Source organism: Bos javanicus, unplaced genomic scaffold (assembly GCF_032452875.1).
Source record: "Bos javanicus breed banteng unplaced genomic scaffold, ARS-OSU_banteng_1.0 tig00004450_1, whole genome shotgun sequence".
Lineage (NCBI taxonomy): Eukaryota > Metazoa > Chordata > Mammalia > Artiodactyla > Bovidae > Bos > Bos javanicus.
Window position 1 is genome coordinate 245,923 of NW_026893918.1, and position 20,280 is coordinate 266,202.

General features: G+C 39.7%; 1 pseudogene; it reads left to right on the plus strand.

Annotated features, from left to right (window-relative positions):
- Positions 1–20,280, plus strand: part of LOC133244033 (adhesion G protein-coupled receptor E2-like) — a 50,078-nt pseudogene that overhangs the window by 28,887 nt on the left and 911 nt on the right.

Below are 20,280 nucleotides of genomic sequence, written 5' to 3' on the forward strand. Positions count from 1 at the left end.
TAAAAAACCTCTTGATGAAAGTGAAAGTGGAGAGTGAAAAAGTTGACTTAAAGCTCAACATTCAGAAAACTAAGATCATGGCATCTGGTCCCATCACTTCATGGAAAATATATGGGGAAATGGTGGAAACTGGCTGACTTTATTTGGGGGGCTCCAAAGTCACTGCAGATGGTGATTGCAGCCATGAAATTAAAAGATGCTTACTCCTTGGAAAGAAAGTTATGACCAACCTAGATAGCATATTAAAAAGCAGAGACATTACTTTGCCAACAAAAGTCTGTCTAGTCAAGGCTGTTTTTCCAGTGGCCATGTATGGATGTGAGAGTTGGACTGTGAAGAAAGCTGAGCACCAAAGAATTGATGCTTTTGAACTGTGGTGTTGGAATAGACTCTTGAGAGTCCCTTGGACTGCAAGGAGATCCAACCAGTCCATTCTAAAGGAAATCTGTCCTAGGTGTTCATTGGAAATCTGCCCTACGTGTTCAGCTAAAGATGAAACTCCAATACTTTGGCCACCTCATGCGAAGAGTTGACTCATTGGAAAAGAAACTGAAGCTGGGAGGGATTGGGGGCAGGAGGAGAAGGGGACGACAGAGGATGAGATTTCTGGATGGCATCACTGACTCAATGGACATGAGTTTGAGTGAACTCCAGAAGTTGGTGATGGATTCCTGGCATGCTGTGAATCATGGGGTCACAAAGAGTCGGACACTACTGAGCGACTGAACTGAACTGAAGTGAACTGAATTCTGACCAGTGTGAGTTGATACCTCACTGTAGTTTTGATTTGTGTTTCTCTAATAATGAGTGATGTTGAGCATCTTTTCATATGTTTATGCTGATAAACATATGAAATCCAATATTCGATAGGTATTGAACAGAATTCTGTGTGCTACACAACAGGGCCTTGTTGTTTATCCATTCCACATGTAATCACAACCCCCTCCCCCTTGGCAACCACAAGTCTGGCCACTACGTCCACAAGTCTGTATCTGTTTCATAGATAGGTTCATTTCTGTCATATTTTAGATTTCATAGATAAGTGATGTCATATGGTATTTATCTTTCTCTGTCTGACTGACTTCTCTAGTGTGATCATTGCTAGTTGCAGCCATGTTGCTGCTAATGGCACAGTTTCATTGTATTTGTGGCAGGATAGTATTCCACTGTTTATATGTACCACATCCTCTTTATCTGTGCCTCTCAGAGACACTTCTCCTTCTTTTTTTCCTGTGTATATAGCATATTTTCCTGTTTATTTGTATGTTCCTTAGAAGTAAGTCTCAGTCATGTCCATCTCTTTGCAACCCCATGGACTATAAAATCCATGGAATTCTCCAGGCCAGAATATTGTGGTGGGTAGTGGTTCACTTCAGGGGATCTCTCCAACCCAGCTATCGAACCCAGGTCTCCCACATTGCAGGCAGATTCTTTACCAGCTGAGCCACCAGGGATATTATAATTATTGTTTAAAACTAGATGTTTTAGATAATACTTTGTAACACTCCAGTTATCAGATCCCTCTGCCTTCCAAGGTTTCCTGTTTTTAGTTTGCTGCTCTTTGTGTAATAGTTTAATGACATTCCTAGACTAGTTCTGTGTATTGATAATTGCCTGCAATGTGTGGCCTTTGAGTTCTAGTTTAGGTTCTTGTTTTTATTTTTTAGTTCTAGGTGCCTAGGATCTCATATCTGGTTCAGTGTAATCTAGTGGCCAACCAGTGTTTGGCCGTAAGATTTCTTTTTTTTTTTTTTTTTCTTTGAATTGGAGATTTCCTTAAATGCCTTGCCTGTATGTTTTGCACACTTCCACAAAGGCATCTGTGTGAGAAGCCACATCTTCAGACTTCAGGAAGATTATTTAACAGTGTGGGCTTTCACTTCCTGACTGCACAAGCCTCAAGATCAGCCAGAGATGAGAGACTGTTGTCTTCTTTCTCAGGTCTTCACTGAGCATGGGCATATCCTTGTGCATCCATGGATTTCTGGGAATATTTCAGAGCTTTTCAAAGTTCCCCATGTCCCTGATTTTCTCCAGTACTTCCTTTTAAATTCACATTCTAGTTGACTCCACCTGAGATCATATCTTTGGGAAACTGGAGATGTGACGGTAATTTGTATTATTTTGGTAATGTCCTAAAGGTGGGCTTTTGTTATGTCCCTCACTAAGATGAGCTGTCACCCAAATCAAAAAACCACCAAAGCTGGAGACTAAAGAGTTCTCAGGGAGCCAAAATTGTAAAAAATAAATGTACCCCAATGTTCATTGCAGCACTATTTACAATAGCTAGAACATGGAACCAATCTAGATGTCCATCGACAGATGAATGGACAAAGAAGCTGTGGTACATATACACAGTGGAATATTACTCAGTCATGATAAGGAATGAATTTGAGTCACTGCTAGTGAGGTGGATGAACCTAGTACCCAGTATACAGACTGAAGCAAGTCAGAGGAAACAAAAATCATATATTAACACATATACATGGAATCTAGAAAGGTGGTACTGCTGAACCTATTTTCAGGGCACCAATGGCTTCCCAGAATCTGCCTACCAATAAACGGGACACAGGTTCAATCCCTGAGTCAGGAAGATCCCCCAGAGAAGGAAACTACAACCCTTTCCACTATTCTTGCCTTCTAAATTGCCTGGACAGAGGAGCGTGGTGGGCTACAGTCCAGAGCATCACAGTCAGGCATGACTGAGTGACTAAACAGCAGTCGGGACACAGATACAGAGAACAGATTTATGGATGGTGTTGGGGGAAAGGAGGTGAGGATGGAATGTATGTAGAGTGCAACATGGAAACATATACATTACCATATGTAAAATAGATACTCAGTGGGAACTGGCTGTGTGGCTCAGGGATCTCAAATCGGGGCTCTGTAACAACCTAGAAGGGTGGGATGTGGTGGGAGAGAGGTTCGAGAGGGAAGGATCTTAGGTATACCTATGGCTGTGTCAACTACAAATCGGTACTTACCAAGAGCATTGCTAATAGCTGAACAACAAAGGCATTTGCCATCTGCCTCTATGGAGATGGAACCCCATGCTGCTATAGTGTTGACCTTCAACAATCTCTGAGGGAGTTTAGGGTGGAGTGAGGCACTATGTGCTCCAGGGAATCTGGTGGGACAGGTCTTTAGATAGTTGGATGATTTTAGGAACAGATTTTATTATCTCAATCCTTGCATCTCCTCATTTAGTGCTTCTCCCTTCATGGTGACATCCTCATGACTAACAAAAGCCTTTTGTAAAATGAGTGCTTCATGGCATTGAACTCCCCTTCACCAAAACCTTATATATTGACTTTCCCCCACTGCCCCTTTGGAGCAGTCTCTCAGAGCTGTCTGAGATGATGCCCCTCCCTGGGCTGCAGTCCTCATTTTGCCCCAAATAAAACTAACTCACAACTCTCAAGATAAACACCCTTTTTTTTAGTCGACAGCTGATTCATGTTGATATATGACAAAAACTAACACAATATTGTAAAGCACTTATCCTTCAATTAAAAATAAATTTAGTTATTTAAAAAAAGAGTTCCCAGGGAGTTAAAGAGTCAGAAAAAGATATTGACTGTGCTCTGGGTATAATATGATGCTTTTAATGAGGCTCCAAAAACAGTCTACATCTTTACTGCCTACAATGCTATTAGCTTTTGGCTGCTGCACCACTTAGCTGGGGAGAGATGGGATGGAAATAGTTTAAAGGGAAATGTCGCAGACTTTTTTCCCCCATCTTATTGAGGCTCCACAGTTTCTCTTGGATCAACAACTTTCAGTTCGTTCTGTGGCCTTGGATAACTGCCAGTTTTGAAGTGGTTGGTTTTAGTTGTTTTGCTTGTATTTTGGTTGTTTTAGGAGGAGTTCAAGTTTACCAAGGTCTTCAGTCTCCTGTTCAGGAAGTCATTCTCCCAGAACATGCACGCTTAACCATACCATGCTGCTAAAGTGATGTTTATCTGTGTCAACTGAGCTCTCTCCAGGAATCCTTGAACACTTCAGTTTTCTCAAACTTAATGCAGTGAGGTGTACTTCATTCTTCTCAGTGGCTGCTATATTTTCCTGAAATGTCCCACCATGCTCTCTGTTGTTCTAGAATGTCTCACTCTCTAGTTTATAGTAATGTAAGACTTAAAAGACGCTTACTCCTTGGAAGGAAAGTTATGTCCAACATAGATAGCATATTCAAAAGCAGAGACATTACTTTGCCAACAAAGGTCCGGCTAGTCAAGGCTATGGTTTTTCCTGTGGTCATGTATGGATATGAGAGTTGGACTGTGAAGAAGGCTGAGGGCCAAAGAATTGATGCTTTGGAACTGTGGTGTTGGAGAAGACTCCTGAGAGTCCCTTGGACTGCAAGGAGATCCAACCGTCCATTCTGAAGGAGATCAGCCCTGGGATTTCTTTGGAAGGAATGAAGCTAAAGCTGAAACTCCAGGATTTTGGCCACCTCATGCAAAGAGTTGACTCATTGGAAAAGACTCTGATGCTGGGGGGGATTGGGGGCAGAAGGAGAAGGGGACGACAGAGGCTGAGATGGCTGGATGGCATCACTGATTCGATGGACATGAGTCTGAGTGAACTCCGGAAGTTGGTGATGGACAGGAAGGCCTGGCATGCTGCGATTCATGGGGTCGCAAAGAGTCAGACACGACTGAGCGACTGAACTGAACTGAACTGAAGACCAACAGTGATTTATATCTGTAAAACCTTGAGCAATAGACTTCAGTTCTCTAAGCTTCAGTTTCTAATCATTTACTCGATAAGAGAATTTCTGCTTTTCACTGTTGTTAAAATTAAATTGAATAACTCAACAAGAAAAGACAAATAACTCAATTTAACAATGGACACAGCCTTTGGGAGTTAGAAGAGGAGAAAGTCCTAAGACCTCATAAGACCCTCCCCTGCCAAGCCATGACTCTCCACCCACATTCACCACACAAACTGTCCCAGGATGGGTTCACTCTCCAGGCTCATATTGGGAACAGCCTCTCACTCCAGACTTGAAAGTGCTGGAACCTGAGACAAATTAACCCATTAGTCTCTGTGGACATGCTCAGTTTTTTAATTAATTTATTTTAAATGAAACAAATATTAATATTTTTAAGATAAAAGATACAATTCAAAAAGACAGTAGACATCATAAACCATTAAACACCTTATCAGCAAAGAACAAAGACACATAAAGCAAGAATCTAAAGAAATATGAAGAAAAAGAAAAAAATATATAGTGAGGCATATTAATATTTCTCAGAATATTTTATCAACTGCATAAAAAAATAATAAAGGAGCATCTTGAATGATGTCTTAATAATTTAAACAATTTCATAATTTGTATGGAAATACAAAAAACCTCGACTAGCCAAAGCTATCTTGAGAAAGAAGAATGGAACTGGAAGAATCAACCTGCCTGACTTCAGGCTCTACTACAAAGCCACAGTCATCAAGACAGTATGGTACTGGCACAAAGACAGAAATATAGATCAATGGAACAAAATAGAAAGCCCAGAGATAAATCCACGCACATATGGACACCTTATCTTTGACAAAGGAGGCAAGAATAGACAATGAATTAAAGACAATCTCTTTAACAAGTGGTGCTGAGAAAACTGGTCAACCACTTGTAAAAGAATGAAACTAGAGCACTTTCTAACACCATACACAAAAATAAACTCAAAATGGATTAAAGATCTCAACGTAAGACCAGAAACTATAAAACTCCTAGAGGAGAACATAGGCAAAACACTCTCCGACATACATCACAGCAGGATCCTCTATGACCCACCTCCCAGAATATTGGAAATAAAAGCAAAAAGAAACAAATGGGACCTAATTAAACTTAAAAGCTTCTGCACAACAAAGGAAACTATAAGCAAGGTGAAAAGACAGCCTTCAGAATGGGAGAAAATAATAGCAAATGAAGCAACTGACAAACAACTAATATCAAAAATATACAAGCAACTCCTACAGCTCAATTCCAAAACAATAAATGACCCAATCAAAAAATGGGCCAAAGAACTAAATAGACATTTCTCCAAAAAGACATACAGATGGCTAACAAACACAGGAAAAGATGCTCAACATCACTCATTATCAGAGAAATGCAAATCAAAGCCACTATGAGGTACCATTTCACTCCAGTCAGAATGGCTGCGATCCAAAAGTCTGCAAGTAATAAATGCTGGACAGGGTGTGGAGAAAAGGGAACCCTCTTACACTGTTGGTGGGAATGCAAACTAGTACAGCCACTATGGAGAACAGTGTGGAGATTCTTTAAAAAAAAAAAAAACTGGAAATAGAACTGCCTTACGATCAGCAATCCCACTTCTGGGCATACACACTGAGGAAACCAGAATTGAAAGAGACACGTGTACCCCAATGTTCATCGCAGCACTGTTTATAATAGCCAGGACATGGAAGCAACCTAGATGTCCATCAGCAGATGCATGGATAAGAAAGCTGTGGTACATATACACAATGGAGTATTACTCAGCCATTAAAAAGAAGACATTTGAATCAGTTCTAATGAAGTGGATGAAACTCGAGCCTATTATACAGAGTGAAGTAAGCCAGAAAGAAAAACGCCAATACAGTATACTAACACATATATATGGTTTTTAGAAAGATGGTAACTATAACCCTGTATACGAGACAGCAAAAGAGACACTGATGTATAGAACAGTCTTTTGGACTCTGTGGGAGAGGGAGAAGGTGGGATGATTTGGGAGAATGGCATTGGAATATATATAATATCATATATGAAATGAGTCACCAGTCCAGGTTCGATGCAAGATACTGGATGATTGGGGCTGGTGCAGTGGAACGACCCAGAGGGATGGTATGGGAAGGGAGGAGGGAGGTGGGTTCAGGATGGGGAACACATGTATGCCTGTGGTGGATTCATTTCGATATATGGCAAAACCAATACATTTAAATAGTTCAGTTCAGTTCAGTTGCTCAGTCATGTCTGACTCTTTGCGACCCCAGGAACCACAGCACGCCAGGCCTCCCTGTCCATCACCAGCTCCAGAGTCCACCCAAACCGTTGTCCATCGAGACGATGATGCCATCCAACCTTCTCATCCTCTCTCGTCCCCTTCTCCTCCTACCCTCAATCTTCCCCAGCATCAGGGTCTTTTCCAATGAGTCAGCTCTTCGCATCACGTGGCCAAAGTATTGGAGTTTCAGCTTCAACATCAGTCCTTCCAATGAACACCCAGGACTGATCTCCTTTAGAATGGACTGGTTGGATCTCCCTCCAGTCCAAGGGACTCTCAAGAGTCGTCTCCAACACCACAGTTCATAAGCATCAATTATTCAGCGCTCTAAAGTTTTCTTTATAGTCCAACTCTCATATCCATACATGACCACTGGAAAAACCATAGCCTTGACTAGATGGACCTTTGTTGGCAAAGTATGTCTCTGCTTTTCAATATGCTATCTAGGTTGGTCATAACTTTCCTTCCAAGGAGTAAGCGTCTTTTAATTTCATTGCTGCAATCACCATCTGCAGTGATTTTTGAGCCCCAAAAATAAAGTCTGACACTGTTTCCACTGTTTCCCCATCTATCTACCATGAAGTGATGGGACCAGATGCCATGATCTTCGTTTTCTGAATGTTGAGCTTTAAGCCAACATTTTCACTCTCCTCTTTCACTTTCAAGAGGCTCTTTAGTTCCTCTTCACTTTCTGCCATAAGGGCGGTGTCATCTGCATATCTGGGGTTATTGATATTTCTCCCGACAATCTTGATTCCAGCTTGTGCTTCGTGTAGCCCAGCGTTTCTCATGATGTACTCTGCATATAAGTTAAATAAGCAGGATGACAATATACAGCCTTGACATACCCGTTTTCCTATTTGGAACCAGTCTGTTGTTCCATGGCCAGTTTTAACTGTTGCTTCCTAATCTATACAGGTTTCTCAAGAGGCAGGTCAGGTGGTCTTGTATTCCCATCTCTTTCAGAATTTTCCACAGTTTCCTATGATCCACACAGTCAAAGACATTGGTGTAGTCAATAAAGCAGAAATAGATGTTTTTCTGGAACTCTCTTGCTTTTTCCATGATCCAGCGGATCTTGGCAATTTGGTCTCTGGTTCCTCTGTCTTCTCTAAAAGAAGCTTGAACATCTGGAAGTTCACAGTTCACATATTGCTGAAGCCTGGCTTGGACAATTTTGAGCATTACTTTACTAGCATGTGAGGTGAGTGCAATTGCGCGGTAGTGTGAGCATTCTTTGGCATTGCCTTTCTTTGGGATTGGAATGAAAACTGACCTTTTCCAGTCCTGTGGCCACTGCTCAGTTTTCCAAATTTGCTGGCATATTGAGTGTAGCACTTTCATGGCATCATCTTTCAGAATTTGAAATAGCTCAACTGGAATTCCATCACCTCCACTGGCTTTGTTCATAGTGATGCTTTCTAAGGCCCACTTGACTTCACAATCCAGGATATCTAGCTCTAGGTGAGTGATCACACCATCGTGACTATCTTGGTCATGAAGATCTTTTTTGTACAGTTCCTCTGTGTATTCTTGCCACCTCTTCTTAATATCTTTTGCTTCTGTTAGGTCCATACCATTTCTGTCCTTTATTGAGCCCATCTTTGCATGGAATGTTCCCTTGGTATCTCTAATTTTCTTGAAGAGATCTCTAGTCTTACCCATTCTGTTGTTTTCGTCTATTTCTTTGCATTGATCACTGAGGAAGGCTTTCTTATCTCTCCTTGCTATTCTTTGGAAATCTGCATTCAGATTCTTATACCTTTCCTTTTCTCCTTTGCTTTTCATTTCCCGTCTTTTCACAGCTATTTGTAAGGCCTCTCCGGGCAGCCATTTTGCTTTTTTGCATTTCTTTTCTTGGGTATGGTCTTGATTCCTGTCTCCTGTACAATATCACGAACTTACGTCCATGTTCATCAGGCACTCTATCAGATCTAGTCCCTTAAATCTATTTCTCACTTCCACTGTATAGTCATAAGGGATTTGATTTAGGTCATACCTGATTGGTCTAGTGGTTTTCTTCACTTTCTTCAATTTCAGTCTGAATTTGGCAATAAGGAGTTCATGATCCCAGCCATAGTCAGCTCCCAGTCTTGTTTTTGCTGACTGTATAGAGCTTCCCCATCTTTGGCTGCAATGAATATAATCAATCTGATTTCAGTGTCGACCTTCATATTTAATTCATTTATATTAATCATATGCTACACAAATATATTTAAAAGTTTGAATCTTATATGCTTTTCTTAGATGTCCATAGGACATTTAGAAAAACTGGCAAAAGGATGAACATTACTAAATTACAAAAGTAGAATTCATTTTTGTGTGTGTGATTCAGTTATACATGTACACATATAATATTTTTTAATTATTTTCTGTTATAAGTCATTATACAAAATATTGACTACAGTTTCCTGTGCTATACAGTAAACTTTTGTTTCTTGTTGCATATCCATTTTTTTAATTAGAAATCTAGCATTCTATTCATACTAAGTCAAGCAAGTGGAATCAAAATGTCATAAAATTTTTGGTTAGGCAAAAATTAATGTTTTTGAAAATATATATTACACATATTATTTATATATACGTATACTAAACCTTTTGAACTACACTTGATAAAGGCTTGAGAAAGAATGTCAAAAAAAAATAAGAGATGAAGAAATTGGAAAACATAAACTAAACGAAATGGGAGCCATGAATATGAAATAGAAAAAGTGAAGCAAACGAGATAAAAGTAAAAGGTCCAGTTGTTTTTAAATGTGGCTGCTCATTAGAAACATATCTGGAGCTCTGGCAAAAAAGAAAAAGAAAAAAGAAATGCAATACTTGGGCATTTGTATTTTCCAAATATTCCAACATGATTCTGATATACATATGGACTTTAAAAAGTGTATGTCCATATGTATATCAGAATCATCTTGGAATATTTGGAAAATACAAGAATGGGGAACACGTGTATACCCGTGGTGGATTCATGTTGATGTATGGCAAAACCAATACAATATTGTAAATAAATTAAAATTTTTTAAAGTGATTACAGATTTTCTAATAAATGCTATTATGGGTGATATCGAATTCTATAATTTTTTTGTTGACCATTCATGATACAATAATACTAAGTAAGTAATAGTTCAATTCAGTTCAGTTCAGTCGCTCAGTCATGACTGACTCTGCACAACTTCAGGCTTCCTGTCCATCATCAACCCCTGGAGCTTGCTCAAATTCATGTCCATTGAGTCAGTGATGCCATTCAACTGTCTCATCCTCTGTCTTCCCCTTCTCTTCCTGCCTTCAATCTTTCCACAGGGTCTCGGAAAGACACCAATGAGTCAGTTTTTCACATCACATGGCCAAAGTATTGGAGTTTCAGCTTCAGCATCAGTCCTTCCAATGAATATTCAGCACTGATTTCCTTTAGGATGGACTCGTTGGATCTCCTTGCTGTCCAAGGGACTCTCAAGAGTCTTCTCCAACACCACAGTACAAAAGCATCAGTTCTTTGGGGCTCAGCTTTCTTTATGGTCCAACACTCACATCTACACATGACTACTGGAAAAAGCATAGCTTTGACTAGAGGGACCTTTGTCGGCAAAGTAATGTCTCTGTTTTTTAATATGCTCTCTAGGTTGGTCATAGCTTTTCTTCCAAGGAGCAAGTGTCTTTTAATTTCATGGGTGCAGTCACGTTTGGCAGTGATTTTTGAACCCTAGAAAATAAAGTCTGTCACTGTATCCACTGTTTTCCCACCTATTTGCAGTGAAGTGCTGGAACCAGATGCCATGATCTTAGTTTTTGAATGTTGTGTTTTAAGTCAGCTTTTCTCTCTCCTTTTTCACTTTCATCAAGAGGCTCTTTAGCTCCCCTTTGCCTTCTGCCCTAAGGGTGGTGTCACCTGCATATCTGAGGTTAATGATAATTTTCCCTGCAGTCTTGAATCCATCTTGTGTTTCATCCTGCCTGGCATTTCACTAGATGTACTCTGCATATAAGTTAAATAAGCAAGGTGACAATGTTCAGCCTTAAAATACTCCTTTCCCAACTTGGAACCAGTCAGTTGTACTATGTCTGGTTCTAACTGTTGTTTCTTGACCTGCATACAGATTTTTCAGGAAGCAGGTAAGGTGGTCTGATAATCCCTTCTCTTTAAGAATTTTCCACAGTTTGTGTTGATCCACACAGTCAAAGGCTTTAGTGTAGTTAATGAAACAGAAGTAGATGTTTCTCTGGAATTCTCTTGCTTTTTCTATGATCCAACAGGTGTTGGTAATTTAATAGTTACAGAAGGGAACACGATTAATCTAACAATATAAAATAATTACATAAAATTTGGGGGGTCAAGCAGAGTGATGTGGTAAGTGGAAGTATATACCTGGACATGTTTTCATCTGCTCAGCCAGTCTATGTCTTTTGGTTGGTGCACTTAATCCATTTACATTTAAGATAATTATCGATATATATGATCCTATTACCATTTTCGTAATTGTTTTGGGTGCATTTTCTGTATGTAGGGCTTTTCCTTTTCTGTTTCCTGCCTAGAGAAGTTGCTTTACCATTTGTTGTATAGCTGGTTTGGTGGTACTGAATCCTCTTAACTTTAGTTGTCTGGAAAGCATTTGACTTCATCAAATCTGAAGGATAGTCTTGCTGGGTAGAGTATTCTTGGTTATAGATTCCTCTCTTTCATCACTCTGAATACATCATACCATTTGCTTCTGGCTTGTAGAGTTTCTGTTGAGAAATCAGCTGATAGCCTAATGGGAGTTCCCTTGTATGTCATTTGCTATTTTTCCCTTGTTGCTTTTAATATTTTATCTCTGTCTTTAATTTTTGCCAATCTGATTACCACATGTCTCAGCTCAGTGTGTTTCTCCTTGGGTTTATCCTGCCTGGGACTCAATGTGCTTCTTGACTTGGTTGACTATTTTCTTTCCCATGTTAGGGAAGTTTTCAGCTAATACTTTCTCAGGTTGCTTATCTCTCTCTTCTCCTTCTGGGACCCCTATAATGTGAATGATCATGTGTTTAATGTCCCAGAGGTCTCTTAGGCTGCCTGCATTTCTTTTCATTCTTTCTTCTATATTCGGTTCTATGGCAGTTATTTCTACCATTCTGTCCTCCAGGTCATTTATTCGTGCTTCTGCCTCATATTCTGTTATGGATTCCTTCTAGGGTATTATTCATCTCTGATTCTTTGTTCTTTAGTTCTTGTAGGTCTTTGGTAAACATTTCTTGTATCTTCTCAATCTTTGCCTCCATACTTTTCCCAAGATCCTGAATCATATTCATTATCATTATTCTGAACACTTTTTGTGGAATGTTGCCTACATCTACATCATTTAGCTGTTTTTCTGGGGCTTTATAATATCCCTTCCTCTGAGATGTAACTTTCTGCTTTTTCATGCTGATTAACTTTCTGTGGTGTGGCTTTGTTTTGGTTGCTGTGGGATTGTGGTTCTTCTTGCGTCTTCTCTTTGTGTAAGCTTCCTAATGGCAGGGACTGGTGGTTGGAAAACCTGGGTCATGCTTTGGTGGGCAGGGCCTTACTCAATAAAGCTTTAATCCAATTATCTGCTGATGGATGGGGTTGCACTTCCTCTCTGGTAGTTTTTTGGCCGAGGTGACCCAACCCTCAGGTCTATGGGCTCTATGGTCAGGTTAATTTCTCCAAGAGGGTTTACACCAAAGGAGACATTCCGAGACAGCTGCTGCCAGTCCCCTCTGTCCCTGTGATGAGCCCCTGCTGACCCATACCTCCACAGGATACCCTCCAACATTGCAGGTAGTTTTGGTTCAGTTTCCTGTGGAGTCACTGCTCTTTTCCTTTGAGTCTTGGTGCATGCAAGGTTTTGTTTGTGCCCTCCAAGAGTAGAGTCTCTGTTTCCCCCAGTTCTGTGGAAGTCTTGTAATCAAATCCCACTAGCCTTCCCAGTCAGATTCGCTGAGGATTCCCAGTTCCTTTGTTGGGCCCCCAGGCTAGAAGCCTGACGTGCGGTTCCAAACCTTCACAATGGTGGGTGATCTTCTTTTGTATTATTGTTCTCCAGGTTGTGGGTTACCTACCCAGTGTGTATAGGATTTGATTTTATCGTGATTGTGCCCCTCCTACCATCTCCTGCCATTTCTTCTTTATCTTTGGGCGTGGAGTATCTTTCTTTGGTAGATTCCAGCATCCTCCTGTCTGTGGCTGTTCAACAGCTAGTTGTGATTTTGGTGCTTTTGCAGGAGGAGATGAGCAGAATCCTTCTACTCCTCCATCTTGAACCAGAAACCCTGGGCATGCTCCCTTTCACTTGTAGGTCTCTTCTTGGTTGTGACTCAGAAAGGCCAAGTCCTCTTTCTGTTTGACTCCAGGTCTGTCTCTTCAATTTTTCTGCCTGTTTGCTAGTTATGACCCTCTCCTCAATCTGGTTAAGTATTCATGTCAAGTATTGTTCTTCTGAAAACAGAATTTCTGTCTCTAATACCAAGTTCAACAGTGATTCCTTGCCTGCTTGCTTAGTCACTAAGATGTATCCAACTCTTTGCAACCCCATGGACTGTAGCCTTCCAGGCTCCTCTGTCCATGGATTTCCCAGGCAAGAATACTGGAATGGGTTGGCATACCCAGGGAATCTGCCTGACCCTGGGTCAAACCTGAGTCGCTTGCATCTCCTGCATTGGAAAGCAGATTCTTTACCACTCGTCACCATTCCCCAAAAAAGGACACTAATTTTGAATAAAGATTTCTCCAAAGATAAGTAAATGACAATAAGTGCATGAAAAGATGTTCAACATCATTAGTCATTAGGAAAATACAAATCAAAACCCACAAAAGGACACATCACTTCATACTCATTCACTTAAATGATTAAAGGAAATAAAGACTGGCAATTAAAAAAATAAAAAGTTATGGAACAATTAGAACCCTCATATATTGCTTGTTGAGGTGAAATTAGTGCCACCACTTGTAGAAAACAATTTCTCAAAAGTTTTGATATGTAGGTACCAAATGACCCAGCAATTCCATTCTTAGGTATATATCCTAAACACATGAAAATCCACACAAAAAATTACATCAGTGTTCATTGCAGCATTATTCAGAATACCCAAAGCCTGAGAATGACATATGTCCATCAGCTGATGAAGGCATACCAAAATGTAGCATAGCCACATAATAGAATATTATTCAGCTATGAAGAAAGACTAAAAATGAGTTTTCAGCCATAAAACCATGTTGCAACATGAATGAACCTTGAAAACATTAAGTGAAAGAATCTAGTCACAGAAGACCACATACTGTGTGATTCCATTTATGTGAGTATCCTGAACAGGCAGATCCATAGTGACAGAAAGTTGATTAATGGTACCCGGGGGCTAGGATCAGGGTTGGGATGCATGGAAGTGGGAATGAGGATTTCCTCATGCTATTGTGAATGCAGTTTCTGTTTGACAAGTTGAAAGTGTTCTGAAGTTAGACTATGGTGATGGTTGCACAACTCTGTGACTATCCAAAGATCACTCAACTGTACAGTTTTAATGGGTAAGTTTCATTGGATGTGAAAACATATCTCAATAAAACCATTTTTAAAAAAAAAAAAAAGCAGTGGATGAGTTTTACAGCAGATAACAAATTAAATTGAATAATGCAAGAAAGGCTCTTAAAACTATGTTAGGTTCAGAAGCCTCTCAAAAACGAACACATTTACAGACTTCCCTGCTTCAACCCTGATTATCTCAGGAACATCTACTCATTGGTCTTCTTTCTACTGAAACATGATTTCTCTGGGAATCTTCCTTAACCATTCTATTTCCTTAGACCCAAAACTGAGCATTACATTCAAAGATACATTGTCATAACCTCCCTTTTTTATCATTAAATTGTGTATCTCCTGCCAATATGGAATTTACATGTATAGTCTCTTTACCACTTTATTATCAGAGACAATCACAGAATCTGTCAAAAAAGAGACACTCAATACTTCTTGAATAATGAGTGAATTATATAATTATTATAGATCCCTAAGGATAAATGCATTTTTTTAATTTTTTAAGGGAGTCACGTTTTAAATATGTTTTTTCTTTTTTTATTATTTTTTTATATATTTTACTTTATTTTTTAATCTTAAAATATTGTATTGGTTTTGCAATATACCAACATGAATCCACCACAGGTATACACGTGCTCCCCATCCTGAACCCTCCTGCCTCCTCCCTCCCCATACCATCCCTCTGGGTCGTCCCAGTGCACCAGCCCCAAAAATCCAGTATCGTTCATCAAACCTGGTTTGGCAACTCGTTTCATATATGGTATTATACATGTTTCAATGCCATTCTCCCAAATCATCCCACCTTCTCCCTCTCCCACAGAGTCCAAAAGACTGTTCTATACATCAGTGTCTCTTTTGCTGTCTTGTATACAGGGTTATTGTTACCATCTTTCTAAATTCCGTATATATGCCTTAGTATACTGTATTGGTGTTTTTCTTTCTGGCTTACTTCACTCTGTATAACAGGCTCCAGTTTCATCCACCTAGTTAGAACTGATTCAAATGTATTCTTTTTAATGGCTGAGTAATACTCCATTGTGTATATGTACCACTGCTTTCTTATCCATTCATCTGCTGATGGACATCTAGGTTGCTTCCATGTCCTGGCTATTATAAACAGTGCTGCGATGAACATTGGGGTACACGTGTCTCTTTCAATTCTGGTTTCCTCGCTGTGTATGCCCAGTAGTGGGATTGCTGGCTCATAAGGCAGTTCTATTTCCAGTTTTTTTTTAAAGAATCTCCACACTGTTCTCCATAGTGGCTGTACTAGTTTGCATTCCCACCAACAGTGTAAGAGGATTCCCTTTTCTCCACACCCTCTCCAGCATTTATTGCTTGTAGACTTTCGGATCACAGCCATTCTGACTGGCGTGAAACGGTACCTCATAGTGGCTTTGATTTGCATTTCTCTGATAATGAGTGATGTTGAGCATCTTTTCCTGTGTTTGTTAGCCATCTGTATGTCTTCTTTGGAGAAATGTCTATTTAGTTCTTTGGCCCATTTTTTGATTGGGTCATTTATTGTTTTGGAATTGAGCTGTAGGAGTTGCTTGTATATTTTTGAGATTAGTTGTTTGTCAGTTGCTTCATTTGCTATTATTTTCTCCCATCCTGAAGGCTGTCTTTTCACCTTACTTATAGTTTCCTTTCTTGTGCAGAAGCTTTTAAGTTGAATTAGATCCCATTTGTTTCTTTTTGCTTTTATTTCCAATATTCTGGGAGGTAGGTCATTGAGGATCCTGCTGTAATGTATGTCAGAGAGTGTTTTGCCTATGTTCTCCTCGAGGAGTTTTATAGTTTCTGGTCCTACGTTTAGATCTTTAATCCATTTTGAGTTTATTTTTGTGTATGGTGTTAGAAAGTGTTCTAGTTTCATTCTTTTACAAGTTAAATATCATACACCATGACCAAGTGGGCTTTATCCCAGGGATGCAAGGATTCTTCAATATCCACAAATCAATCAATGTAATACACCACATTAACAAATTGAAAAATAAAAACCATATGATTATCTCAATAAATGCAGAGAAAGCCTTTGACAAAATTCAACATCCATTTATGATAAAAACTCTCCAGAAAGCAGGAATAGAAGGAACATACCTCAACATAATAAAAGCTATATATGACAAACCCACAGCAAACATTATCCTCAATGGTGAAAAATTGAAAGCATTTCCCCTAAAGTCAGGAACAAGACAAGGGTGCCCACTGTCACCATTACTATTCACCATAGTTCTGGAAGTTTTGGCCACAGCAATCAGAGCAGAAAAAGAAATAAAAGGAATCCAAATTGGCAAAGAAGAAGTAAATCTCTCACTACTTGCAGATGACATGATCCTCTACATAGAAAACCCTAAAGACTCCACCATAAAATTACTAGAACTAATCAATGAATATAGTAAAATTGCAGGATATAAAATCAACACACAGAAATCCCTTGCATTCCTATACACTAATAATGAGAAAACAGAAAGAGAAATTAAGGAAACAATTCCATTCACCATTGCAACGAAAAGAATAAAATATTTAGGAATATATCTACCTAAAGAAAATAAAGACCTATATATATAAAACTATAAAACACTCGGAGAAGGCAATGACACCCCACTGCAGCACTCTCACCTGGAAAATCCCATGAACGGAGGAGCCTGGTGGGCCGCAGTCCATGGGGTCGCTAAGAGTCGGACAAGACTCAGCGACTTCACTTTCACTTTTCACTTTCATGCATCGGAGAAGGAAATGGCAACCCACTCCAGTGTTCTTGCCTGGAGAATCCCAGGGCCAGGGGAGCCTCATGGGCTGCTGTCTATGGGGTCACACAGAGTCGGACATGAATGAAGCGACTCAGCAGCAGCATAAAACACTGGTGAAAGAAATCAAACAGGACACTAATAGATGGAGAAATATACCATGTTCATGGATTGGAAGAATCAGTATAGTGAAAATGAGTATACTACCCAAAGCAATTTATAGATTCAATGCAATCCCTATCAAGCTACCAAGAGTACTCTTCACAGAGCTAGAACAAATAATTTCACAATTTGTATGGAAATACAAAAAACCTCAAATAGCCAAAGCAATCCTGAGAAAGAAGAATGGAACTAGAAGAATCAGCCTGCCTGACTTCAGGCTCTACTACAAAGCCACAGTCATCAAGGCAGTATGGTACTGGCACAAAGACAGAAATAGAGATCAATGGAACAAAATAGAAAGCCCAGAGATAAATCCACGCACCTAGGGACACCTTATCTTTGACAAAGAAGGCAGGAATATACAATGGATTAAAGACAATCTCTTTAACAAGTGGTGCTGGGAAAACTGGTCAACCACTTGTTAAAAAAATGAAACTAAATATCTGTTTTTAATTGGAGGATAATTGCCTTGCAGTGTCCTATTTGTTTCTGCCATACAACAATGTGAATCACCCATAAATATGCATATATTTCCCCTTCTTGATACTCCCTCCCACCCACCCACCCCCATCCTATGACTCTAGGTTGTCACAGGCATTGGGTTGAGTTCCCTGTGTTATGCAACAATTTCCCACTAACTATTTTACACATGGTAATGTATACGTTTCAATGCTGCTCTCAGTTCACCCCACATTCTCCCCTCATTGTGTCTGCAAGTCTGTTCTCTATGTCTGTGTCTCTGTTTCTGATCTACAAATAAATTCACCAGTACCATTTTTCTAGATTCCATATATATGCACTCATATGCAATGCAAATTCATTTTTAATTAATTTTCATTGGAATATAGTTGACTAACAATGTTGTGTTAGTTTTTACTGTACAGCAAAGTGAATCAATTATCCATATACATATATTCAGCCCCTTTTCAGATTCTTTTTGCATATAGGTCATTACAAAGTATTGAGTACAGTACCCTGAGCTCTACAGTAGGTCCTTATTACTTATCTGTTTTAAATATGGTAGCGTGTATATGTCAATCCTAGTCACCCAATTTATTCCCCCCTTTCCCCCTTGGTAACTATAAGCTTGTTTTCTACATCTGCGACTTTATTTCTGTTTTGTAAATAGGCTCATTTATATACTTTTTTTAAGATACTGCATATAAGCAATATCATATGATATTTGTCTTTCTCTATCTGACTTACTTCACTCGGTATGACAATCTCTAGGTCCATTCATGTCACTGCAGATGGCATTATTTAGTTCTTTATGACTGAGTAATATTCCACTGTAAATATGTACCACATCTTCTTGATCACAAATGCATTTTTTATTCTCTCCCTTCTCAGCTGCTGGCTCCACTCAGAAAAGGGATTTAAATGGGGTTTCCTTGGACCAGTCTGTGCCATCTTCTCTGTGAGTGATGATATCAAAGCATCTTTAATACTCAGCTAAGCATCATTTAAAGAGAACAAAAAGTGGGGGGTATGGGTTGGTGACAGAGGGGACAAGAACAGGAGTGTTCCTGGGTTATCATGGGTTTGGTTGCATTTTCTAAGACCATTCTTAAAACACACTAATATGGTTAAAAATAGAAACTACTTAAGTGCGGAAATGATGTTGGACAGGCTGGACAGGGACTGAAATTTTACTCAATAAATCTTTTCTGGTTTCCTGAAGGTCAATTTAGCCTTCTCTCTGATGACCCTTTGGATTTTGAAAAGAAAACTCTGTTCCCTCAATAGTGAGGTGTCCACCTTCCAGAACACGAGGTAAGATGGAGAAGAGACTGACAGCCCTGCAGATGTGTGGTTGCAAAAGTGAAGGCATATGCCTGAACAGGTCTTTGTGTCCATTCTCAGGTTTTCTAAGGAAAGCCAGAGTAAAATGAATGGAGGTGTCCTAAGGCAGCAAGTTCAGACCCAGGGGTGTTCTCTATCCATTTCTAATTCCAGTTTGTGACCTTGTGACTCCCTCAGCAACATTCTCTGGACTTTGTCAGCAGTCCTATGACAAATGTGCAGAGAACAATTATGTTCCCATGAAGCACTTAGAGGAATATGTGACCACTTCCACAGTCTAGTACACTTTCACACCCCACATTTCAAGCTCGTTCTCATCTCTCTCCCACTCCTCTTCCTGGTAAAAATCCCAGTGAACATTAAATCTTCTAAGAGGTTTAGGCAGACCTTTGTTCCAGGAAATCTTGTGCATATCTGAGGCTCTTTCTTTTGCATTTCTACCATTATCTTTTCTAAATTATGCATCTTACTGTTTTGTTGTATTAGTCATTTGAGTAGATCATGAGCTTTATGAAAATAGATATCTCACCTTTGTGATGTTTAATGCCCAGGACCCAACACAGAGTGTGATGCATGGTACTTCCTCAGGAACATTGGTTGAATGAAATTAGGTATCTCCACAGAGGATCATAAAGATTTTGCAACTTATGAAGTGTCGCTTCCCTTTCCATCCAAATCAAAATGTCATTCTAGACCTCAGTGGCATTTCTATTGTGGAGCATCATTGACAACAAAGAAAAAAAACAATCACAACCCAGTCTGAGAAGTCATTACCAACAGGGAAAGGAAGGAGCATCCATGAGTGAAGATGAGAATGGCTGTGGTTGTATCAGAAACTTACTTTCTCCTCCTACTCAGGATGCTGACATTTAAAGCCACAGCTCAGCTCTTCATCTTGGGATGCACGTGGTTTCTGGGAATTCTGCAGGTGGGACCGGCTGCCCACGTCATGGCCTACCTCTTCACCATCATCAACAGCCTGCAGGGCGTCTTCATCTTCCTGGTGTACTGCCTCCTCAGCCAGCAGGTACCACTGTC